This window comes from Poecilia mexicana, unplaced genomic scaffold, assembly GCF_051168715.1.
Source record: "Poecilia mexicana isolate PSO_F unplaced genomic scaffold, ASM5116871v1 scaffold_13, whole genome shotgun sequence".
Classification (NCBI taxonomy): domain Eukaryota; kingdom Metazoa; phylum Chordata; class Actinopteri; order Cyprinodontiformes; family Poeciliidae; genus Poecilia; species Poecilia mexicana.
In genome coordinates this window covers 11,278,713-11,304,017 of record NW_028263382.1, presented here as the reverse complement: position 1 = coordinate 11,304,017, position 25,305 = coordinate 11,278,713, and the positions used below count along the sequence as shown (strand labels likewise).

The 25,305-nt window shown below is 35.0% G+C and overlaps 1 protein-coding gene across 3 annotated transcripts in view; it reads right to left on the bottom strand.

Annotated features, from left to right (window-relative positions):
- cadm2b (cell adhesion molecule 2b) overlaps window positions 1–25,305 on the bottom strand; it is a 151,480-nt gene that overhangs the window by 104,042 nt on the left and 22,133 nt on the right. For 2 of the 3 annotated variants that reach the window (XM_088011662.1, XM_088011663.1), the window contains exon 1: window positions 12,337–12,990. The exons of the other annotated variant lie outside the window; for it this stretch is intronic. The gene's annotated coding sequence lies outside the window, so the exon portion shown is untranslated. Of the gene's footprint in view, window positions 1–12,336; window positions 12,991–25,305 lie in introns of those variants that run through there. 3 annotated transcript variants of the gene reach the window in all.

The following is a 25,305-nucleotide window of genomic DNA, read 5'->3' as shown; positions in this document are numbered from 1 at the left end:
ATTGTTTCCCATGTTATCTAAATATGGACGTATTTTTGGAAGCAAGCTTAAATCATCTTTAATGTTCATATAACTATACATTGCGTTTTTTTATTTGTTTTTTTTTTTACCAATTGATGCTTCTCTCATTTATTCTTTGACCTACTTTTTGGGAGAAAACATCCCAATGATGTCTGTAATTCTAGATTATTCTAAACCATTTGTCTGCGAGCAGATCTAGCAGCTGAATTTTCGACTTTGTGTTTGCAGTACAGTGCTTAAGGTATGAGCTTGAACTCCAATGTAGATTTTCTTCACTAATCCCAGGATATTAAAGAGGCAGAACTTTTAGTGCTGTGTTGTGCATTAGTACATACAAACACTGCTTATGGAAAATTGTATGAGCACAAGCAAAGAGTTGAATAAGGTCCACAAATATACTGCTCCAGATTGTTCAGGCTGAACAAGTATAAAAATACTATATAGCATTTTTATTGACCTCAATTTCAACCACGAAAAGGAGACTATTAATAATGCATATAACCCTTATGTAATCGCCTAAGCTGCATTCTTTTTTCCATAAACTAAAGAATATCTTAAATTTCTAGAGTAGTCCATACATCAGCTAACCATTAAAAAGGGTCACAGAACAATTATAGAGAAGAGACACTGAATGCAGACTGCTCCCATCTTCTTGTATCAATAACTGCTGCCGTTTTCTGTTTCAGGAGGTGAATGTATAATTTTATGGTGTTGATCTTGGTCACATAAAGCCCTCTGAGAATATAGTAAACCTCGTCTTCGTTAGTTCAGACAAATGGTACATGTACCATTGTTGCAATAAAACAACATCAAACCAAAATGAGGTTCTAAGCAGTTTTTTTCTTTAGAAAATACACTTACAGTGACGATCAACTGGGTCTGCAGATCCCAACTAATCAGTCAATCATCCCTAAAATACAAATAATAATGACCAAGAAGGTGTTTTCAGGCAAAAACACCATACGCCTTCCTGACAACCATCAACAGTGAAATCCACACTTCTGTGGATTTGACATTCCACAAAATTCACTTCATTTAACATTTAGACCTACTGTATGTAAAATGTGTTTAATAGCCTAACTTTATCTTGTAATGTGTGTTTAATTAATCCCGAAATGTATGACTACAGCTCGTCACCAAACTTCAACAATGAGAGGTATGTTAAAGCCTCGGGTCTGTAAGTTTGTCTGGTTTTTACTAGGGACGCACCAATTTATTGGCCAGCTGATTTATCGGTGCAGATTTCCTTAATTCTGGGAGATCGGTGATCGGCCAATTTTTATATGTGAAGCCAATCTTATCCACTGATCTTATCTAGCTTGGCAAAGGTCTAAGAATCAACCACTGTCCTCTTTTGCTCTCTGAGAGAGGTTTGACTGACAGACTGGCCCACCAAGTCATGTCTGCATGTTTACAATTAACAATAGTTACACCAATGTTGCCAACTCAGCAACTTTCTTGCTATATTGAGCAACGTTTCAGACAACAAAATTGGTATGGGCCAAACTCGGAATCGGCAGGTTAAGCTTTTTATAAGATTGGTAATCGGCGATTGGCCAGAAAACTGCAATCGGTGCACCCCTGGTTATTACCTTTGGTTAAAGATGCAGGCGATATGGCAATTTTGCAGAAGCCATTGTTGGACATTTTACCTTAATGGAATGTCTTAACATTTTTCTGTAATTGGTTTAAAGCTTTTTCATTTTCACCAAGTAATCTCCATAATGATCTGTTGCCATGATCCTCGTTCCAAGTGTTTTATTGATGCCATGTTTTTCTAAAATATATACCAACTTTTTATCTTGGACTTGCATTCAGCTGAAAGAAAGAAAAGCACCATTTGTATAGAGATTATGGAATCTTCATTTTTAAGATAGGTGCCCGACAGTATTACATCTGATTGTCTGTCATCCGTCATTCGGTTTTTCGCTCTTTTTAGCTCCTGCGTTTTATAGGTTTATTAGTCTGAAGTATGTTTTTATAGAACATTTGTGTGACATTTGATATAATTTAACTGAACATCTCCACATCCCACTGACTGATGACTAATATCAGTTGACAGGCACTCAAAAAAATCATAACAGAACAAACACGAAAATAAGGGAATCGACTGCTGAAAAAGATGTTTTTTTTAGTATGGAATCGAATCCAATTATATCTGATGTCCAACTACTTGTGTTTTACTTGGTATGATCCCTCTGCTACACATCAAAGGAGATTTCTCTTTAAGCCACTAAATGCTATCATCCACTGCAGCAATTTAACTGCTGGTAACTCAACTGTGAAGTCAGCAGTAAAAGTTTAGAGGTCCATATGCCGCAAATATTGAATATCAGGCTATAGCAACATCAGTTAGGTTTTTGGCCTAATGAGACACAAAAATAGAAAGTAAGCTGTCTTTGGCTCTTTAAAGATGCAGTCACTTTTTTCTTAGAGTCTTCCTGTTAGTCTGAAATCTAAACCAGTTAATGTTTCCACGTTGCGACACACAACCAGATGGTCTCATTCGCAGTTGCTACAGTACACTGAAAACCATGGAGAGTAAACAAGATGCAGATGCCTGGTTTGAAAACAGACAAGTCTATCAAAGTGGTCCAACAGCTTGATGATAAAATTTGTGTCTGCAATGCCAAAAAGCTGTAATAAATCTTTGGGGAAGAATAGTCCTTTTAATCAGGCTAACAAACTGAAAACCTGACAGAAAAAAAAAAAAAACACTAAACACTTTTCGCTCAGCAGCTCATTTAGAAGATGAGTTTTTGATGCGAGTCAATAAAAATTTATAAAACAATTGGCAAATATTCCTTAGGTGGCTCTTATCAAATAAAATGTTTTTCTAATCCTTAGACAGCTCCAAAATGAAAATGTTTAGCAGCAAATAATCAGCTTGATATGAAACTGGTTTGAAAAGTTTCTAAATAATGTTTAAGTGTGGCTGCACAAAGAATTAAAACCAATGTTCACTGGCAGCAATGAGTCCTTAACTTTTATTTATATCAGTAAGAAAAATACAGCATGCAAGCTACATAGCTGGATGCTTTTTTCAAATCTTCCAAGTAAATTACAATCAAGTTCAATTTTCTATCACACTTTTTTCCCCTCCACTGGATTTTTCAATAATAATACTATACTGCACTACATTACAGCCAGCTTCTTTATCAATAAACGTTGCGGCTTTCTCTTGTAGATGGTGTCCATTATTGTCTACATTCTAAATGTCAAGTTATCAGACTTGTCCATGATTGTATAGAACAGGAGCATCCAAACCATTTCCTATGTAAACCAAAATTGCCGAGTTGAAAGTCATCACAGACCAGATGTTTTTTCTTCCACTTAAAATTGCAGAAATTTTTCCATTTGGACACTGCCCACCAATGAAATTATATTTTAATGAAACTAAGTGGACAACATTTTTAAAGGAATCTGTAAATCATTATTGATCTTCAACATAAAAAGGTTTGACTTATTAAAAAAAGCAAATTCCCCACTTATCGATCGTACCTCTCTTTTGAGATGCACCTAACATTTTCCATTTAGGGATATTAAATTAGTGAGTAATCTCACCGTAGAAAGCTACACAAACTGTCCACCTCCTTTAACTACCTGGGCTGATGGGTCAAATATGTACCATTTCTGAACTGCAGTTAAGAATCACATAAAATAATTCCAAGTGCCACAAATGGCACCTGGATCACACTTAGGAACCTATTGGGGCCGGTCATAACATGTCCAGAGCATAACATTTCTGTAATAAAAATCATTTTTTTATTGGACCTATGGAATATTCTATTTCTTTAAGAAACAGATTTTTTCTTTCATTGGCTGTGGACACTCGATATACGTCACTCAGTCTGCAGTGAATCTTTAATTGAGCCAAAAATAATTCATCATATGGGAGATTTAGGTTTAAAATAATCTTAATATTACAGACAAGTTCCTGCTGACTGGAAGTTATATATTATATTAGAGAGTTGATCAAGAATCTGTGCTTTATACCTCATTCACAGAACCCCCACTTTTCCCATTTATTCAACCTGAAATCAGTTTTTCATATTTTTAGCTAATCTTAAGGAAGTATGACGGGCATGAAAAGAAATATAAAATATAAGCCTGCTGACAAACAAATTCCTTCACAGCAGTTCTTCATCATTACAAAGGCTTTCATCAGTGATCCTCGGGAGGCATACTTCCATCTGTTTAGAATATTTATGTTACCTAAAACAAGCCTGATTGTTTATGCGTGTCCTCATCAAACAAGGGTATGCCCATCGGTGCGGGAAGCTTACGGAGACGTAGGCAGTTCTCACCGGGGTCATGGTTTGTGCCCAGGAGAGGCTGAGCCAAATGACAAACTGTTGTTCTGATGCGACGGCTTTAAGCATATGAGGGTACAGGGGGATCGTCACTGTGTGTGTGTTCGTGATGGGAAGAAGCAGAGGACCTGCAAGGTTGACTGAAAAGCCTGCCGAGATGTTAAATTAAAATCAAATCTGTAGCCATAAACCGACTCAACGATTAATTAATAAATTTGAATAATTATTATCCCTCAATTAATGTGCTTTCATTTCAGTGATAGCCTTTGCTGATTCGCTGCTTTATATGCTTCAGTCTGCTGCTTGCGGAACAAGAAATGAGTAACACAGGTAAGGCCTTTTGAAAATAACCTTAAAGCACCTATTAAACACACTTGTCATCAAGCCCACGTTTCTGTATGAAAAATGTTTTTTGTAATTGGTCTTGTGCATTATTCCAGTCCTAAATGTCATGTTTTCATTAGCTCTAAGCTTGTTATTAATCTGTATAATGTTTTTCAATTAGTGAATTGAGTTACTGAAATAGATTAACTTTTCAATATTATTTTAACTCAATGAATACGAGTATGTTCTTTAATGGATTCTTTTTTTTTTTTTTTTGACATTTTATGGGCTAATCACCATATTTCTAAGGCCGAGTCCAACCACTCTAGAGAACGCTCATTTCATCCGCTTGTATATAAAATCTATATCTTGAATGTCTTGAGAGGGCCAGTTGTGTCAGAACGTATTGACAATATTACTTATTAACAAATTGTTAGACTGTTTTAGCTTTACTTCTAAAAAAAAATTAATATAAACATATTTTCTCACTATAATTTAGAAACACTGCATTAAGAAGTATTGTGATTTGACTGATAAAGTAATATTTAAATTCACAAACACGATCTTTTAGTTCTGTTTATGCAAGTGTAGAGGGCCATATAAATGTTAGAGAGCCAGATTTGGCCCACGGGCATCGAGTTTGACACATTTGCTGTTCAGCTTCAATGTTTGAAACTCTTATTTTCAAGCTAAAGCAACCCTTTTAAAGTCTAAACCGCTTGGATAATTTCTATATTCCAAATATCTAATACTTTAACTGATCAAACCTAATTATACGTTTATACTTTTCAGCAGAACATTGATTTTTTTTTTATAAACAGCTTGGGAGTTGTTAAACCTAACAATCAAATTGTGAAAACAAAATAGAATAGGATGCGTTTTACTTCAAAATATTGCCAACATCTTCACTACTCTAATATTATGAATTGTCTCATGTTGAGGTTGAGAGAATCCCACTTATTGTAATTTTAGTCTCATTTGATTTAGCTGATCTTTATTAAATATGGAACATTTTGACTTCTGAACAAATGAAAATAAATTTGAGCAACCTTCTGGTATTTACTGAAATTACAGAAACACGTTTTCTTACTGTGGATTATAGAAAATCACTTTTGTCAAAGCCAGTTAAGAAAGGTCTCCAATGAATGTATTGGTGCTTGCATTGTAAAACAACTTCTTTATAAACTCAAAGGCATCAAGCCACAACCAAAAATACAAAAAGGTACAAACAAAATGACCAGAACCTTAAAAACTTTAGCAAAGACAATAAGACCTTTAAAATGAAAAGACGGTTACTCTTTTACCGTTTCCACACTCACCTCATATATTTACTTCCACTTTTGTGCCGTGATCAGTTGATCTACTCTGCATCAACTTCTCTACTGGGACTTCTAGGGAAAACTAATTGAGATAAAAACTGACTGGGCAACAAATCTGACGGCATGGTGGCCATTCTGATTATGTTTATTTGCTACCATAAGCGATAAACAATGAAACAAGCCAACATTGTTTGGTTTGAAAATAAATTTCAGGAAAATTTAAAATCACTTAAAAGAAAATAAATACTGGAGAGAAAAACAGACACCTACAAATCTCCTGCCTAATCACCTCTCGCCAACAACACACTAAAGAGAAAACACACACACACACACACACTCAAATATAATGAAGCAGGCAGAGCACAAAACCCAAAATAATTAGCCAATTAAAGGTGTGAAGCAACAAAGAGTAGGCAGCATGTGCAACGTTTCAAGGTCAAACACATTTAAATGCAAATTTAAATAACTGATCAGCAAGGAGAACGTGTGCTTTAACGACCACAGACGCACAAAACCATCTGCCTTCATAGAATACACTTCCGTGTATATCGTTTGCAGGACTGTGCAGTAAATTAGCAAATTAGCTTGGTGATCTTTCAATGCAGTTACTACGCATCAACATAGCTATTTATATAAAAGAGAAAAACGAAACTCTGTTGAATTACAACAAAAACATTTTGTATGGAAAAAGAAATACCCTTAGATCTATTCCTTTTATAGTTTGCTGGTTGATTGATTACATGTGCCACCAGAGAGAAGTTATTGATAAGTGATTTTTCAGACCAGGCACCATGCAGGAGCAGGCAGGATAAGACAAAGTGGAAGCAAAGCACATTTTAAATGCCAGGGGTGTAGAAACATGGCTTCCAGAATCAATGCAACTAAAAGCGACCTACAATATTTCTATGTCAAACCAGAGTTTTTGAGAACAAACCATTGAGCAGTTTCGACCATACACTTTGTAAAACTTCCTGCAAGTCGCACTAAAATGCAAAACACACACACACACGCACACACATAAAAAAAAAAACATGTTGATGAAAATGTTTAAATATATATTTTTCTTTATTTTTACTCTTTCCACCAAGAGCTATTAGCTTTTACTTAAAGCAAACTGAATCCTGGATGACTCATTTTTGCTTCAGTCCATCACCCATTTTTCTTTTACTCTACTTTGAACAACAACAAAATGAAGTTTGGTTGATGGAGCCACACTGTACACACAAATACACAAAAGTGTGTACATTGAAGCACAAAGACAAACACACACGCTTGTCTGCACTCAAGTGTGAATTCCTCGGATTTAATTAGAAGCTAATTTTGAGTCATTATACAACTGCAAACAATATGGAAATGAGCTCATAGGTTCCTGACAGTTCAGTTGACTTTGACCGGAAAGAAGCATGACAAATTGAAGAAAAAAAAAGTAGCTCGTTCATTAGCGTGCTGTTTACTAAGCAATTATCTGACAGCTGAACGGGTGCATAAAAAAAAAAATTTGAGTGAGGAAGCTTGACTGAAGAAACTCGGATCCAAGGTGGCATCTTCAAAGTCTTTTCAGCACAACATTTTCATCCACACCAGTTGTCCTAAAATAATCAGGTTGCTCTATTATTATTGCAGTTATTGCCAAGTGAGATACATCCTTAAAAGTGTAGGGAGAACAATTACGTAACTGTAGTCAACAAATGTGCAGCTTTATCAGCCCACCCAGTTGGTAGTAATACTCCTAGGTGTAGAAAGTATTGTCGAAGGAAAAAGGTGTAACGTTAGTTACTTTCAGTATCAGAGAGGTCTTTAAAAGTTAAGTGAGAAAAGAATGTGTGTAACAAACTATTCAGAAAAAAAAAAAAAAAAACTGTCTTTTCTAAGAAGGCATGTTGGCCGTTCATTGGTGCTGTTGTTTAACAGGTAACAGATACCAGGAAAGCAGCAAAAGTGTTTTTAGGTTCTGAGTTATCAACCTCTTGATAATAACAGGGGCAAGCTGGCTTTGGAAATGTTAACATTCACATTAACCACAGAATGCAAAAACAAATACACTTCCTTATGCTAATCATATCACCTGAACTAATGACAACTTTAAGATGCTAAAAACAGGATTCCAACTCAATTATTGTCTTGTGTTTGCATTAAAGTTTTTGATGATGGTATTTAATGGTAAACCACGATCAGATTGGAAAATCTGTTATGCGTTGGTAATCTCACTTCTTGTGCTCACTGTGTTTTATTTGCACCTTATGTTACTTTGACTGCGTTTGGTTTCACAGCTGTTCTACCTTCAGTAAAATCACAACTGTGTCAGTCACTGAGTTTCTTGTCTAGTATAAAACATTTAGACCCGTTGGGTCTGAATGTTGGGTCTTACGTCATGTTTGGTCGGTGTTCTCAAGAACAGAACTAAACTGGTGAAGGCGGCATTTAGTTCAGTAACTAGCTCCCCAAAAACTAGCTCGCTAGATATCCAGAAACCCACAAGTTATTTAAATTGGGACTGTTTACTGAAGCTTTCCCATAAAGGTCAAATATTTTTCCTCAAGATTTTTTATTTAAAGCACTTTGAATTATTTTATGTATGAATGATGTTTACTTGAATGATGCTGTTCAGATAAACATTTTACGTCGCATCATATTAGAAGCTGATAACGACATCAAGTCAAAGTCATCCAATACTGTTAATTACTTATATTGTTGAAAACAAAGGCAGCTGCTGCCTGGATAAAACTCTTCAGTTAGACATCAGCTCTCATCATATGTCTGGAGGTCACTTTTGCTTAAATATGAAACTGCCTATAGATACTGCCATGTCTCATTTGTTTGAAACCTGCCCGGCTTATTAAGATGTCGAGTGTTTGTTCTAACAAACTTAGTTGTTTTCTTGCACAAACTCCTGAACTCACATCTAGAGCAGTGCAATGAACAGAAAGAACCCACCGCAAGCAAAAATAAAAACAAGTCTGAATCCATTAAGCTTTCAAGGTTCGGTATGTTGAGGTAAGTGCTGTACTTGCAAAAGAAGAATTGTGTTTAGTTTCTCAAGTTCTCCAGATTGTTTATACATTTTCACATTCAACTATTCAGGCCTGCTGGTTGGACGTAGCGGCTGCAATTTTCCTCGTTGTTGAAAATGTCACATTTTACAGCGTAATTGTCTGTTATAAGGCTTCTTACATCCAAACTGGCAAAGAGTGATTGAATTTAAGTGATTCTAACATGAACTGTGCAAGAGGACGCAGACACTCAACATACTGATGCGTAATGACTGAAAGAGGGAGATTAGACTGGACTGATAATTCTCTCATCCTTTCTGACAGCTCCTTTTATCGGAGTAAGTGTGTTTCTTTGCCCCGTTCTTGTGTCACCGAGTGATTATTTAGAAATGTTGATTATCTTATGCAACACATTTACCAAGCTGACAATGCAAAGCATGCAAAGGCGGCACATCCCAAGTGCCGGCACAATCTATACTGAGAAATGCTTAGAAAAGTTATTTAAACCTACTGACTTCACTTTTTTTTTCATCTACTTCTTTGTAATGCATGTAATATTTATTGGGATCGTATGGGACAGACCAAGATACACGGTGTTCTAAATTTCTTACAAAGGCCTGTCATCCATTTTATTTTAGCTACAATTACGGAGATACCGCGAATAAAATCCACAACCAGTTGTGGTTACCAACAGAGTGCAGAAGAAACCTAATCTGTAAATACAGTCCATCTGTGTGACGATTCCTTTTGAATGTACTGTTCTTTTAAGATGTTTGTTACAGAACATCCCACAGAGCACTGTTTAATAGACCACAAATAGATTATGGAAGAACTGCAAAGCTGCCAGGATATGATCATCCATCTAAGCAAACAGACTGACCAGGAAGAGCATTAGGAAAACAGCCGAAAGGCTCATGGCTCCTCTGGAGGAGCTGCATAGATCAAAGAGGGTTTGTATCTCCTATAAAATATTTCTTTGTTTTGCCACAATTTTATTTTATTTTTTTTTACATTTTTATACTTCTTCACAACAAAATAAATCTGATAACTGAAGAAACAGAAAGCTTTTGTTTACTGGTGCTTGTTGAGGGATACGTGAAACAAAATGGCTAAAGCTTCCCAGCTTTTCTTGAAGTTGTCTGTGCACATAATTCAGTAAGCCAACAAAGATTTATGAACAGAAGGTAAGCCATTTAAATCCAATCTGGGAATCTTCTTTTCCATCTGGGAAAGTCTGCTTCATGATTACCTTAAGGCTGCCTCTAAGCAAACCACGTAACCTTCATCCACTCCAGAGCAACTGCTCAGTGATCATCGCTATGGGAAGTTCGCATGAGTTGTTTTACTTTGAATCTGCCGTATGAAGAGAGTGAGGTTTGAGCGTGTGGGACTAGCACATCCCTGCAGGAATAAATTTGTATGAAAAAAAGATGACTTGCTTGCAGCTACAACATCAGCACTAACCTGCGAGAGCAGGTTTAAAGAAAATAGATGCTAATGTCAGGACACAGGAACGGAGGCTGGTTAGATAACAAAACTCCTTGGGGGTACACAACCCGACAGCAAAGATTTAAGACTCAACAGTGATGGCCACTCAAAAGAAAAATCTGAAATATTATACAGTTGCAACCTAAAATTCAATTTTAGAAGCTACTGCAACAGACAGCGCTGTCATTCTTGCAATTAACTTTGCATGTTTTAGGTTTAGACATGAGTATTTATTTTATTTTTTTCCAGAAATTGTCTAAGGTTAGTTTGTTTAGGTAGTTTTCCTTCTCTTGCATCATACGGAGAGCTCATTTTAATTTATGATGCGTGTCCTGTTTCTGCCAAATAAATTTAACACATGCAAGTTACAGTTTAATATTAATTTAATTCCTTCCTTTGTATGAGGTTCAAAATTATTTTTAAATTTAAGAATACTTTTTAATGTGGCAACTCTTTAAGCTTTAGATCTACTCCTGGAACATCTGATAAAGTACTGTGCAAAACAATTCATACCCCTTGAATGTATTCACATTTTGTCATATTATGTCAGTAAACTTCTATTTACTTTATTAACACAATGTAGTGTATAACTGTGAAGCAGAGGTAAAATAATATATGGTTTCAAAAATCTTTTGTAAGAAAATAAAAGCATAGCATGCATTTGAATTCAGTTAATGCTTTAGGGACACATTGGGGTTTGTCTCGAAGAGCTTTACACATTTAGAGACTAAAACATTTTTCCATTCTTCTTTGCAAAACATCTCAAGCTCAGATTAATAGTAATAAATATTAATGATTCATTTTTGTCACCATTTTTCCCCATATATACTGGCCTTCATTGAGCAGTAAATGGATAAGAAAGAGGGAGACGAGAGAGAGAGGAATGACGTACAACAAATTGCTCAAGACCAGGAATTGAACCCAGGTGCATGGTGACATGCTCTACCAACTGAGCTTAAGTGACCCTAAATTTTGTCAGATTTCAGTTTGGATTTAGGCTTATACTTTAAAAGAGTAATTATATATTTTTTAAAATGTGCCTTGATCTGGACCCCCTGATTAAAACTGAGTTTACATTGAGTGGGCTATAGTCTTTCTAAAAAATGTGATTCAGCTCTGCAGCTCCCCCAGAGCTACCTCAGCCACCATTAGCCTCTAATCTGCTTGTCTGATTAATTCTTTAAATGTCCACTATTACCCTTGGATAGAATCAAGCTATAATACATACATGAGCTATACAAAACATGTTAATTACATTTAATACATAAAATTATTGAGACTTTACCTGATCAGTTCTGAGCTACTTAAGGTACCCACCTAACCTGTGTTTACATTAGCACCTCAGACACGTGAAAATGGAAACAAGCAGATGCACAAAGTACATCTTTGACCCAGAAGCAGAAGAAGTTGAGCTGCCTGAACAACCATCAAGCCACAACCACTGAAGGATTAAACGCTGCGGATCTGACACACGTTTATATTATTAATTCAAACTGATTTGCTTCAGGGCAGTGTGCTGTGCGTGAAGTCCACCAGCTGACATCAGCACAATGATTTAGCACAACGACCGTTTTTTTTTCTTTTTTTTCGCAAATGTGACCTTTTTTAAGATACATATTTGCAAGGTTAGAGGAAAAAGATTTCTCCCAACATAAAAAAGGGGGGGGAGGGGAACTTAGACAATGTCAAGAGTTCGACATATTTCCACAAAAATTGCACCTTCTCAATGTAAACTATCACTTGAAGCTTACCGTCGCGTTTACTGCGAGTAACTTAATCTCAGACGCAGGACTAGCAGGGCTATCTTTCAGCGTTAGCTAAATGCTAAATGACAATTCATTTTCACGTCGAACAATACAAAACACATCATTATGTACTTACATCGCCATCAACTGCAGATTTGTGACGAACAGAACCTTGCTTCAGTCCAAGTCTTCAGGTGAATCCTGCCATATACTGTTGGTAGTTTTCAAAGGACTCCTTCGTAAGCTGATTGGCGTATTCCAGCCGATATAAAACGCAGAAGGTAACTTAACGTGTTAAATGAAGTGGGCGGAGTTTCACTTGGGTTGCCAGGTGAGGAGCGGGACCTGACTTGGGTTGGTATACCAAAATTTAGAGGTGTTTGAAGCAGGCTGTTTTTCAGGCACTAGGAGAACATGTTCCCAAAAAAAACCCGACTGGGTGTTGTTTGGTTGTTGGGTTTTTTATTGTTTGTTTGATTTTTTTTTTTTTTTTTTTTTTGCTCTTGGACTGCTTCTAGAAGCGGGATATACACTGCTCAAAAAAATAAAGGGAGCACTCAAATAACACATCCTAGATCTGAATGAATGAAATATTCTCATTGAATACTTTGTTCTGTACAAAGCTGAATGTGCTGACAACAAAATCACACAAAAATCATCAATGGAAATCAAATTTATTAACCAATGGAGGCCTGGATTTGGAGCCACACACAAAATTAAAGTGAAATGTTCCCTTTATTTTTTTGAGCAGTGTATGTATATATATATATATTATAAACATGCAAAAAGTGAGTTTTCATAACAGCGGGACTTTAAATGGGCTGCCATGTCTTAAATTTACTAAAAGTTCTCCAAAATGGCAACTTTGGTGTATAGACACATTGGGCTCACCAGACAATACATAATATTTAGTTCTTGTGATTGAGACGGTGCTGCACAACAAACCGTGTTTTACTTATAATATGTGTAGAATATTTCAATCTATGTTTGACCAGTCAGTATATTATATATAGTTTGTATTTGTCTTTGGGTATTTGTCTTTAGATAAATAACTTTCTATGAATCAGCATCACATCTGACTGTACTGCTTTGTTCCACCAAACTGCATTATATGCAATTGTATCTTAATCTATATGATTTTCTATATTTTTACAATTAGACATGGAATGGGCCTGTTTGTCTCTATATGACAGACAGTTGTTTTAAATTTTAAACATTCATGCTTTGTCTATCACCTTTTGTTTTCTTTGGAAAACAAAAGGTGGTTGCTATTTACAGAAATGATTTAAAAGTCATGGCGAATGCAACTGCCTTCACTTCTACAAAAAAATAATATGATGTCTCAATATCTAAATAATCTGATTATTGACGCAACAGAAATAATAACAAATGACACAAATAACATGCCTATGTAACACCGCTCCACACTCAACTCTTTAGAAAATAATTTCTTTAAACGTAACTATATGAGGAGCTGAGTATCAGGTGTAAGGCGCAACACCATGGGAAGGCAACAAAGTGTTATTTCCTTGCACTTTTTATACCTCACCTTCCTTTATCGCATTCACAGTTATAACTGACATGAAACTGCACCAGGTTGAATATTTCAACTAAAGTCTTCTGCAAAAATCCTTTTCCCCCCCAAGGCAATCATTAACCTTTGATCACTTTACCAGTAAAATACAACCTCACCTTAGCCACAGCTGGAGGCAGGAAGTATCTGTAAATTTAAATATCTTATTTTGTCCGCTGACAGAATGTAAGTAAATGTTAAATTCCTTAAACTTTGCAATTTTTCTTTACACCTGACAGTGGAACAGCATAGGATATGAGTGATATATTTTAGTTAATGCTTGTTTTCCAAAGTCAAGTTATATCTCACACAGACAGTGCTTCCAGTGAGTTTTAATTGAGCATACATTATTTTTTCAAGTCTATTTGATACTCTAACACCTCTCTCTTTAGTTGCGTGACCAACGAAAGCAGTCTTGACCTTTTTTCTTATAAAAGAAAAAAGAAAAAGCAGAAAAATGGATTGACGGTTAGAGGAATGATGGTTATCTGGAGTGCCCTCAACAACAATACAGCTGTCATGCATGGGTTCAGCTTAATTTCCTGACTAATACTGAGATGGAATGTGAGCAGCAAGGTTCACTGGGAGCTTGTATTAGCTTAGCTACAAGCTGCGTAACGCTGCCAGGCACTTGTAATTGCGCTGGGTGTCGGAGGGGATGGGGTGTGCCCTCACAGTAGATGTCTATAGACAGATGGACTGGGGATCTGCATTGACATTCTGATGGTGACAGACCACAGTACCTCACACTATGTTGGCCCGACAACAAAGGAGGCCTCCACTGTGCAATAATCTGATGCTCAGCCCAACAAGCTGTTACTGCATCATTCAGATATCAACAGGCTTAGCATGCAGTTTACAGTACAGGCTAAAAATATATATTCATAAAGCTCTATTTGATAAAAATGGCAAACAATGTAGAGGCATGGGAGAAGTTGCTCCTGTTACAAAAAAAAAATCCAAATAAAACCCTGGTCATTTTTGATTTGTCTCTCACCTTGTGTGTTTGGCCATATTAACATGCAAGGTGTGCCAAGGTCTTGGATCCACAACCTTAAAGGTATGGCAGTTAGTCGATGCAAAATACTGAATAATTTATAGGAGGACAAATAAATTCCAGGCAACAACACAACGGCAGACTCTGGGGCTGATTGGTTATTACCGCGAAGTTTGTCGGGAAACTTTGGGCTGTTAAAAAGGGCAATGACTGAATATCTTTCTCAGCGAATTAGAATGGGGATCGCCAGGGCACACAGAGGGCAAATCAATGTGAGTCAGGTAATGAATTTAAACAGCACGGGGGAGAAAAAAATAGGAATGTCAAGATCAAATTTGACATTTATTTTATCTTATTTTATTTGCCTAACATCTATCACGCATAAGTATTGCCACTGCACTGGCATATATAAAATCTGACATTTCTTCAAAATGACACAATGAACTTACGAGTCAGAATCATTCACCATGTTTGATCTGTGCGTTTTATGTTTATTGGCAAAGTGTTGACTGCTCACTGCATACATGATTATTGTCGCAGTTTATTTGGAATGTAAGAAGAAGTGGAATGAGGCTAAAAGCAAAGAGACATAATAATGAAGAACCTGAAATATAAAAAACCTGTAAGGTCTTAGAAATCAAACGTTTTACTTTCTGTAATAGCGTTATTCTAACTTTTGCATGTACATTGCCTAAAATTAATATTTTTGACTTTTTTCAAATGGTTTTGCCTTACAACAATAAACCTTAGAGGATTTTTGTGGGATTACCTGAGGCAGTAGTTCATAATTATGAAGTGGAACAAAAAGAACAATTGTTAAATGAAGCAAAACACGTATTGACTCAAGGGGGGACGAATACATATGCCACCCAGAGCATATGTGCATTCAACACGTTAAATCTTTACTTGTAAAATAATTTGAAACTAGATATAGTCTTCTTTCTACTTCAGAATTATGCACTACTTTTGAGGTGGTCTGTCACACAATACAATGTCCCAGTACAATACAATGTTTGTTGTCGTAAAGGGACAAAATTTTAAAAAATGTTTCAGGTTTTGCAATATCTTTTGCTTGGCACTATGTGACTATTTTCAACATTTTTGTTGGATAAATGTAAGACAATACAATCAAGAACACTATGACAAATTAACTTTTATTATTATTATTATTATTATTATTATTATTATTATTATTATTATTATTATTATTATTATTATTTTTATTTTTATTTTTTATTTTTTAACATTCATACAGACACTAATAATTTCCAGTTAATTTATTTTTCATGTTATTTTTTTACGGTTGCTAGGCTATGGTCAAGGTAATTTCATACAGCCTATTGGAGATAACTGAAATAAAAAGTCTTTCAACATCTCAAAAGAAACAATTTAGTTATTTCTAGTTAGAACATAATCTACTCTTCAATGGTTTATGGCTTTTAAAGAAGAGAACAAAAATGAGAGAAATTGTAAGAGTTATTCATTTCTGGTAAAACCTTGTTCCGCAGCATAAATATTAGAAGACTAATCCATGATTTTTTCGATAAACAACTGTTTTTACAAACATAGCAATCTGCAGTCCATATCTGCTTTAAAGGACAGCGTGTATTAATAATATTGATCAGAATGGGAACATTTATGTCTCACAACTGCGTCTGCATAATGCATCAACTTTTATTCATCTTCAAAAACAATTAGCAGATGCCTTTAAAGGACTTTTACTCGAGGCATCATTTTGCCATCTGCTTCATCGTGTGTATGACATTAATGCCTACTGTGAGAACGCTGAACCAACACGTAGAAAACAGTTCATCCGTAGCTGTGGCACAGTTCCACTGAGGATAAAGGAATGAAGATTTATTTAGTTCAGTAATTAGAGAAATAAATGGTTTCAAAAGTTTTAACATGTTAAATGCACAAAATGGTGTAGTTGAAATAATGTATGAATCAATTTCCCTTCGCAACAACCAGTGGAGGATTAATATGAAAAACATTGGTATTCATATATTAAACCAGTTTTTATCTAACATTTAAAATCTTAAAGCAGTAGAATATTTTGCAAAAGTATCCATACAGCTTGAGCTCTCTCAATTTTGTCATTTAAAAACAATAGACTTTATGTTATAAACCAATACAGAGTAATATGTACTGTAATGCATACAGTTTGCTTATGAAGAATTGCCCCTCTTATGTTTTTTCCCTTCTTGTCACACATAAAAGTTTCAGATGATCAATTATCTAATTATCTAATTCAGACAGAGTTGATCAAACGAATACAGTAGTTACCAAATAATATTTTACACATATCTCAACCAACTTGACCCTATGTGAAAACATGATATCCACTGTTGTTAAATCATGAATAACTGTGATTAACACACATTTTTTGGGTGCATTTCCTTAGCTAGACTAGGCCTGATTACTGCCTAACCTGTAAAAAAAAAAAAAAAAAAAGCATTCACTAAAATAAGACCTTTTTGAACTTACAATTCAAACGTTCAAAAATCTCAAAAAGCAACACATCATCAAAAGACCTTTAATAAAACAGAAGATGAGGAACACGGAGATTAATATTTGCGCATGAAAGGGGTCAATTCTGTGCTCCTAAATACAACTGTGAGGCTGAAAATATTATATAATATATTAAATATATTCATATATTAAATACCAAATATCGGTATTCATATATTAAAGGCTGAAAGTAGTGTACATCATCGGTTTCCTTTACCTACATACTAATGAGGTACTTTGTGTTAGTCTTTCACATAACTTGTGATCATACACGCTGACGTTTGTGCCTACAACATGGCAAAAAAGTTCAAACATTCAGTGACTCAGAACGCTTTAGCAAGACACTGTAGGGTTACACCTTTAGACCACCAGTGTCATCCCTTAGAAATCTGTATTACACAGACACGCTGCACAGAAAGAATCCAAATTCATATAACTGCTGAGGCATAAAGTGTTCCCTCTGTGATAAGCTCTTTGGAGTAGTGGAGTGACAGATATCCTCAGCATGAGCCTTCCCTGCATGCTCCGTCACAAACACACACACACACACAACTGGAACAGAGGGCAGAAAATACCCAGTACTGCAGACACGTTACTCCACAATTACTATAAGATACAATGAATACAGGGGAAAACAGAAAATAGGTCACACAACAAGACTTGCCCAGTCAGACAAGAAAGTCGGACATGAAATGTTAATTTTTTCTTGACTGTCATCAGTCTTTGTCATTAATAGGTTTTATCTAAAATAAATTGCATTGTGGACATGTAAAAATAAAATCCCTGTTGGTTATTTTTAAAGGAAATGATCTGCTTTTGCACTGTTATTTGTTTCAAATTGAGGTCTCAGAGGAGACAAATAGTAGGTTGTATTTTCTTCACCAGACTTGAATTGTCAAAAAGTTCTACTTGCAAATATCTTTTTCGACAACTGATTACTCTTTAGAAAATATACAAACATGCTTAAAACTGGTCTGAAGTGTCACTCATGAATCTTTCGGGGCTTCCTGCCAGATAAGCTTTAAATTCCACTGAGGAAATAAAGAAATGTATTCAGGAAAACATATTTCTTTTCATTGGTCAGTATTGTCATGGTTGGTCCTTTAAAGCTCTGACAACAAAGGATACTTTGTGTGTTTCTCAGAGACATCACAGGCTCAACAGTGGGTTTTGACACCTTAGAAAACAAGAATACAGAGCTCTTTTCAAGTGTTGTGCTTTGTGTATGATATCTTTGACCTTAACTCCCAGCGGGCTGCACATAAAGTTCAGCATGGTCTGCTCAGCTTGGAGGAAATCTTGGCCTAATACATATGACAGTTGATCCTGGAAACGTCCTATTCTGTTTGTCCAATCATGGGTCGTTAACCTTGAACATAGCTGCATCAAAGATGTTGAGTACATTAAATTAGTACTCTGATTTGAGGCATTCCTCTTCCTAACAAAAGTTTGTCACGCTGTAGCACGATGTATTGTTTATACTGTATTGCATTATGTTGTTTTGTACTGCACTGTATCATGTTTTAACACGTTAATCAATCAATTATTCGGATAACAAAAATTACACATTCTGCAGAAATTCCATTTGACAACCTTTTTTTTTCTTAAACGCAAAATAATTCTATTTTTTGTTTAATTTTGGCTTAATTGCTTCTCTGAATATGTTGTGCTTTCAGCAAAATGTTCTGAGTCATCAGTTAATCGATTGCTAAATTAGTTGACAATAATTTTAAGAATCAATTCATAATTAATATGATTAATCATTTCAGCAATAATTGTTTGGCGAAGCATTGTATCATATTGCCCTGTCTTTTTTAATATCATATCTCAAGGAAAACTTCAACCTCCTGACTCTTACATTATTCACTCGTCTCTCTTTTTCACTCTCTGATATGGTCAAGTGATTTTGCAAGCAACAGTCACATCCTTTTCAGGTGTGTACCGAGGATAGAGTAACACACACAGCTGCCCCACCTCTTGCACAGTTCTCCGTCATAACGGCAGACTTTCTGCTTGCTCCAACAAAGAGTCTGGAAACCTGTCTGAGAGCTCACTCAGATATCACTTCCACACTTTGGTAGCTCTTTTGTTGGGGTCTCCACTGACACTGTATGTCATTTTCATTTAAGAATCTCAAGCCTGACTAGAAAAGGTTGGGTTCACGCATTCTGGACGTGTCAAACAGGCAAAAGCTGTCAAGCATCGCCTTTGATTAGAGGATCATAATCCTTTCAAAATCATAATCCATTGTGTGCTATGATATGGACTGAATGACGCAGTTTTGCGTAACAGTGACTGAGATGGTTATACACACTAGGAGTGTTGTAAGGTCTGTCACAACAGAAGGAAAAGAGTTGAAATTATAACATGTGATTATTTGTTAGGTGTATAAATAGCTCCTTATTAAACTATGATATACCATCTTTAATGTTTCCATTATGATAATTTGGGTAATTTGTTTAATTTGCTTTGTAAAAAGCCACAATTAATAAATTATCTTCCGTGTGGATTTGTTTAAGTTTTAAAAAGCATATAGAAGATCAGTCACTGTTAAGACAGCAGCAGTTTGGAAGGCAACCCAGATTGTTGAAGCTGGAAATCAGTGGATCTAAATAAAACTATAAAAAGACAAGAAGGAAAGCATAAGAGTGGTGGCATCTCGGCTTTTGAATCTTGGTAATGTGTCACTTTGGAGCCATATCACAAAATAGGGTCAATTGCAGAAAGATAATCCATAACTAATTTACTTGATTGATGGTCTAATTATGGCTGTTTATGTCATGCTTGATAATTCACTCTTTGATAAAAAGGAGAGGCAAATTCCTGTAGTGCAGAACAGTGGCAGTAATGAGCACGCACACAAAACGGACAATGCTTCAAGCCTTTCTGTGCCCTTTAACGCAGATTTCAATTGTTACTTAAAACCCGCATTGTTTAATGCAAGATTTGGAAAGGAAGTATTTGTAATAACAAATAACTGATTATTAATCACCATAAAAATGTTACATTTTGTTGACTACTAAAATTTAAATCCTGCAAAGGAAAAAAAAAAAAGGTTTTTAACAATCACTTTAACTGCGCCACAGTTATTTAGCAAAAAGGCATTTATTTATGCTGTATGTCCATTGCTGTAACACACAGCAATGGAACAAACAACTATTTATTGTGATATGAAATAAAAAAGTGTGTATAATTTGCAAAATGATTAAGAGAGCCTGTCAATTAAAACTTCATTTATTTATTTTGGTTTTTTTTTTAGAGCTTTAATCGCAACAGTTCTTACAGTATTATCTTATTTGCTAAATTGCTTATGAATGCAGGTCAGTCACATAAGTGCTGAGCAAAACAAGCATGTGAGGCTGCTGCTGATCAACTTTTCAGATTAATGTTCTTAGATTTACGGAAAAATTGGGACTTTTATTTGAAAGCTAAACTTTTAACATGTAGTACGTTTTTTTTTTCTTTTTCAATTTCAGATTTTGTTTATCATAAGTTCTAATGAGTAAATCTGATCAAGTGAGAAAAGGTCGATCAATATTACAATAACTGATAAAAAGAGATATCAGTTATATTTTAATGGCTTAACAGTATGTGACATAAATCTCCTTTGTCAGAATTTCCTTTATTATATTCACCCCAGAATATAATAAAAGAAATTCATGCTTAATTTAATATTAAGCGACCATGCATGAAGGAAAATTTGAGAACACTACAATGAATATTTTTACTGTGATTAATTAGTTGCACTGAAAGAGCAGAAGGAAAATTACCTATATTTTTGATCCTATATGAAAATGTTATTTTTGCCTTGTCATTATGTAGATTTCACAACCCATATGGATTATCATTATGATACCAAGAAAAGTGGTTTATGAATACCTTGGAAAAATAAATGTTGCTGTTTATGAGGCTAGGACGTGTTTCATCATGTGCTCCAAAAGAATGCTTTCCCTGCAGAAAACTTCAGAAAGCTTCATGCAGGTATACTGTCAAAAAAAAGAAGCAAATAAAAACAAAACAAAAGAAACCCTTTACATAGCTTACAAGAAGCGTCTGCTGATGGATTGCACAGTAAAAAGCACAACATTTACCTGCAACAATGGACAATCTGCTCTGAAATCTTGGCTTTTCTGTTCTCCTAACAATTTATGTTCCACATAAATCCTTTCTCTTCTCCTTCTACGAAGTAGAAATTGTGTCCGTTCTAAAATTAGATTCAAAACCCTTTGCCAGATTCTGTGGTTATTATACAATTTTTTGTAATTTACTAACGTTTCTGTTTATTGACCTCTGTGTGTGCAACATATGCTGGATGTTCCACATTAGTTTGCATTTAGACACTTTAAAAAGTTTATTTAAATGAAAATATACATGGATTTGCAAAAACAACAGACAGCATCACAGGTTGCATTTCAGTCCATTTCTTTTCTTCCAGCATATTTGCCCTCAACTTTCAGCAAACAGTATTTCTTCCATGGAAATGTTTACTGGCATTTGAGAATGTGAAACTTTTTTCTGAATTACATTTTCTGAATTATATTACTGGAATATAATTCCACTCTCTGATTTGCAGTGAACAATTTTTACAAAGTAAAATTAACTTTCATACACTTTATAAGTAAGTGTGATTAGAAAGATATCAAATGTTGCATTATAGAAAGGATTTGCATCTAACCATGCAGACAGTGCCTCTCTGTCATGTAGCCTAAAATGTATGGAAAAAAATTGGTTCGCATCTCGTCTTTTGTACGTTTTTGAATCTGCTCCAGTGTAAGAGGAAACGCTGCTTATGACATAGTGATATGAATCAGGCGGTGTGAATTCAGGCAATGTCAGCGATTTGATCAACACATAAGGAGGGAGGAGGTATGGGTCGTTTTCTAAGCTAACTATTTCAAACTTTTGTAAATACCACCGTTAATGAAACCAAATCAAGTGTTACCTTCACTCGCAAATCAGTTTGACTCGAACAAGTAGCTGATAATTATTCGTTCAGTCTGAGCCCCGATAGCGTGAAGTTATTTGTATGAATTATTTTCACAAAAGAAAACGACAGAATCAGGGTTTCTTAAAACATAAGAGATTATTCCAATAAACTCTTTCTTGGGAATCCATTTCTGAAAAATCCAAGTCAAGTCAAGTCTTTGTAATGTAGAAACAATACCAAAGGAAATTAGCAGCGATGTAAACAAAATTGAGTAGAAATTTCCTAAAGATGACGTGCAAAGCAGGTCAACAACTACAAGCAAAGGTCTAACTGTAATATCTGTACATATCTCAGCAGCTTCAAACAAAAGTTCACATTTACCACAAAACAATTATCGTCTGAGATAATTCTTACCCGTATTACTGAAATATAATTGTTGCAATCTAACAATGGAAAGTGAGCTTTTGAAATATACATAAGAAAGCATCACTATGAATAGATGAATATGTTGTATAAACAAAACAATTAAAATAATCAGTATCATTTGCTCCAACAAAGGTTTGGGAACAGCAAATAGTTTAATATTAATAGATAACATACATGTAAAAATAAAATGCAAGACATTAAAAGAGCAAGAATTATTGTGCTATATTACAATAATTAATTAGGTTTTGTGCTTTATCAATGCTTTCATAAAAAATGTTTTTTAAATAAATGGGAAGCCTCTTTATTCACAGTTTTAAAACAAAATGAAACAATTTAAATAAAAACACATTTCACAGATTATGTGTGATTGAGTAAACATTAAATGGGATGCTGGATTGTTTTAACACAAAGGTCTTGTTCAAGCAAATTAAAACTAACATCAGAATGGGATATATACAAGGCACTTATCACACAAAGTGTGATAATAATTAGTTCACTCAATTATGTGTTGATCAGGAGCCGTTCATACAAAATAAGAAAAACTCCATCACTGCAAAATGTTGCACACTAAAACATGATGGAATCGCTCCTAAATTAGAATGTAAATTATAGATAGTACCAGGAAGTTAAAATTAATTGAAAAATAAAGTAAATTGACTTGATGGTAAATGAAAAAATGTTCCTCTCCCCTCTGAACTTTTGTGATTAATCTAGTAAGATATCATGATGTACAAATGAGCGCCTTACCGACCCACTGCTGCTACACTTAACTCAGCATGGTGTATGAATTTAGAGAGCCAACTGTACTAGCAAGAAATGAATTTGCATTAATTACACTCACTTCAGATGCTCATCAGTTTGGTTAGAAAATCAGTAAATTGGAAAAACAAAAATGTTAAAATCTTCTTTGTTATAATTTGGTGTCACTAATGAAGTTAACAGGTAGCCATATTTGTTACTTTTCAAGTAAAGTCAGTAATTAAAATGCATCTCCCTGTCTACAGTATAACTTTAATCAGTTTCATAAAGCGAAACATGTTCTGTTGATGTGTAGGAGTGAGTTTATGAGTTTGCATGAATTTCTAAGAGAGAGACTTCTGAGGATTTGTTGCATTTCTCTCCATCTTCAGCTGAACATCATTTATGAAAACAATTCACATTTTTACCTTCTGCAGATTTACACACTTCAATCACTGCTTATTTACCAAAAAGGTGTGTGAGCTGTGCCAAAAAAAAAATCTCTATGTAAATTTTAACATATTTCTTAAAAACAATGAACCAAAATGAACTGATACATAAAAGTAAAAGAAAAAAAACATCAATAAATTAAAATGGTGGAATATTCCAAGAGAAGATGAATTCATATGATCTTGTGGTTGTTCTTTGTTTAGATGTGGTGCAATCTGAAGCTTAGAGCCAATACCTGAAAAACTTTTCTCAGAAAAGGGATTTTAAAGAAAGCTTATTGCAAGTGCCGTTTCCATGGTTTCCATTAATTCACAGTAATAATGCACCCACTTACTCCCCTGTTAAAGAAAGGAACTTTAAACCCTTTACCAATTTCTAAAGGCTAAGCAACAAGGAGCACACAGAACTGCTCCTTCTTGACGTTACACATAAAAATGTGTTAGGTTTTATGATGTAAATGAAATGATCTTCCCATAAATGTCACACCTTTGTAAGGCATACCAAACAGCTGGGTGTCTGTTACTGGAAGGATCTGTCAACAACCTTAATGTTCCACTTACATGGAGCCACTTTGCTCTGAGAAACACTTCTCTGCCCAGTAATGCAATTTAGAATAAAAACTCAAACCACTTAAATGAAATGCAGTCTGAAGATCGGAGAACTAAAAATCCATTTATGACCTAGCGGAGCCTGTTTTAAATGAAGAATAACAACTGTTTACAAGTTTGAAAAAAAGGCAATTAACTAATTAATTACACCATTTTAGGACTAACATTAACAATGCTTAACCAGTGAAGTTGTTACTAATTAAAACAACAACAACAAGATAAGAAATGCTCATATCCAGATATGTAGTTATATTCAATAAATTGTTGTATGTGTTCCTGTGAGGCTTGTTTGTCAGACAAAAAGTACTTTTGGAAAATAATCTTTAAGCAGGTATTAAAGTTAATCTTCATTAACACAGAGGCATTTCATAGTACAATCAAGTAACTATGTAACTGCCACCAAGTGTTTTGAAAATTATGTATATATCGAAAACAATTTGATTTCACCTCAGAGCTGTACCTGATTGCCTTACAACAGATCTCCATCTCTTTAAGAACCTCCTGCCCTTTCCAACACTCCCCCTCACAACAACAATTCTCCATGCTGTCCATTAATGCCATATAAAACTGTTGGGGGGGAGGGGCTCTGTGACATGGCAGCTCCAAGGCAGAGCTTTGGGGAAATAGGCGGAGCTTTGTATGAGAAGGTGTTATGGCACTGGCTGCCACTGGAGAACCAAGGATTCCTTAAACATGCATGAATGAGTCAAAATAACTCTGATTTACATGTTTGATGAGGGAATAGCATTGAACCCTAAAATAAAGCCTACCAAACTAAATGTTGCATAACACATGTTACCTCAACCACCTCACTTAAGATCACTTTTATGATATATAAAAGGTTTTTTATGAGTCTGATTCAAATCCTAATTTTT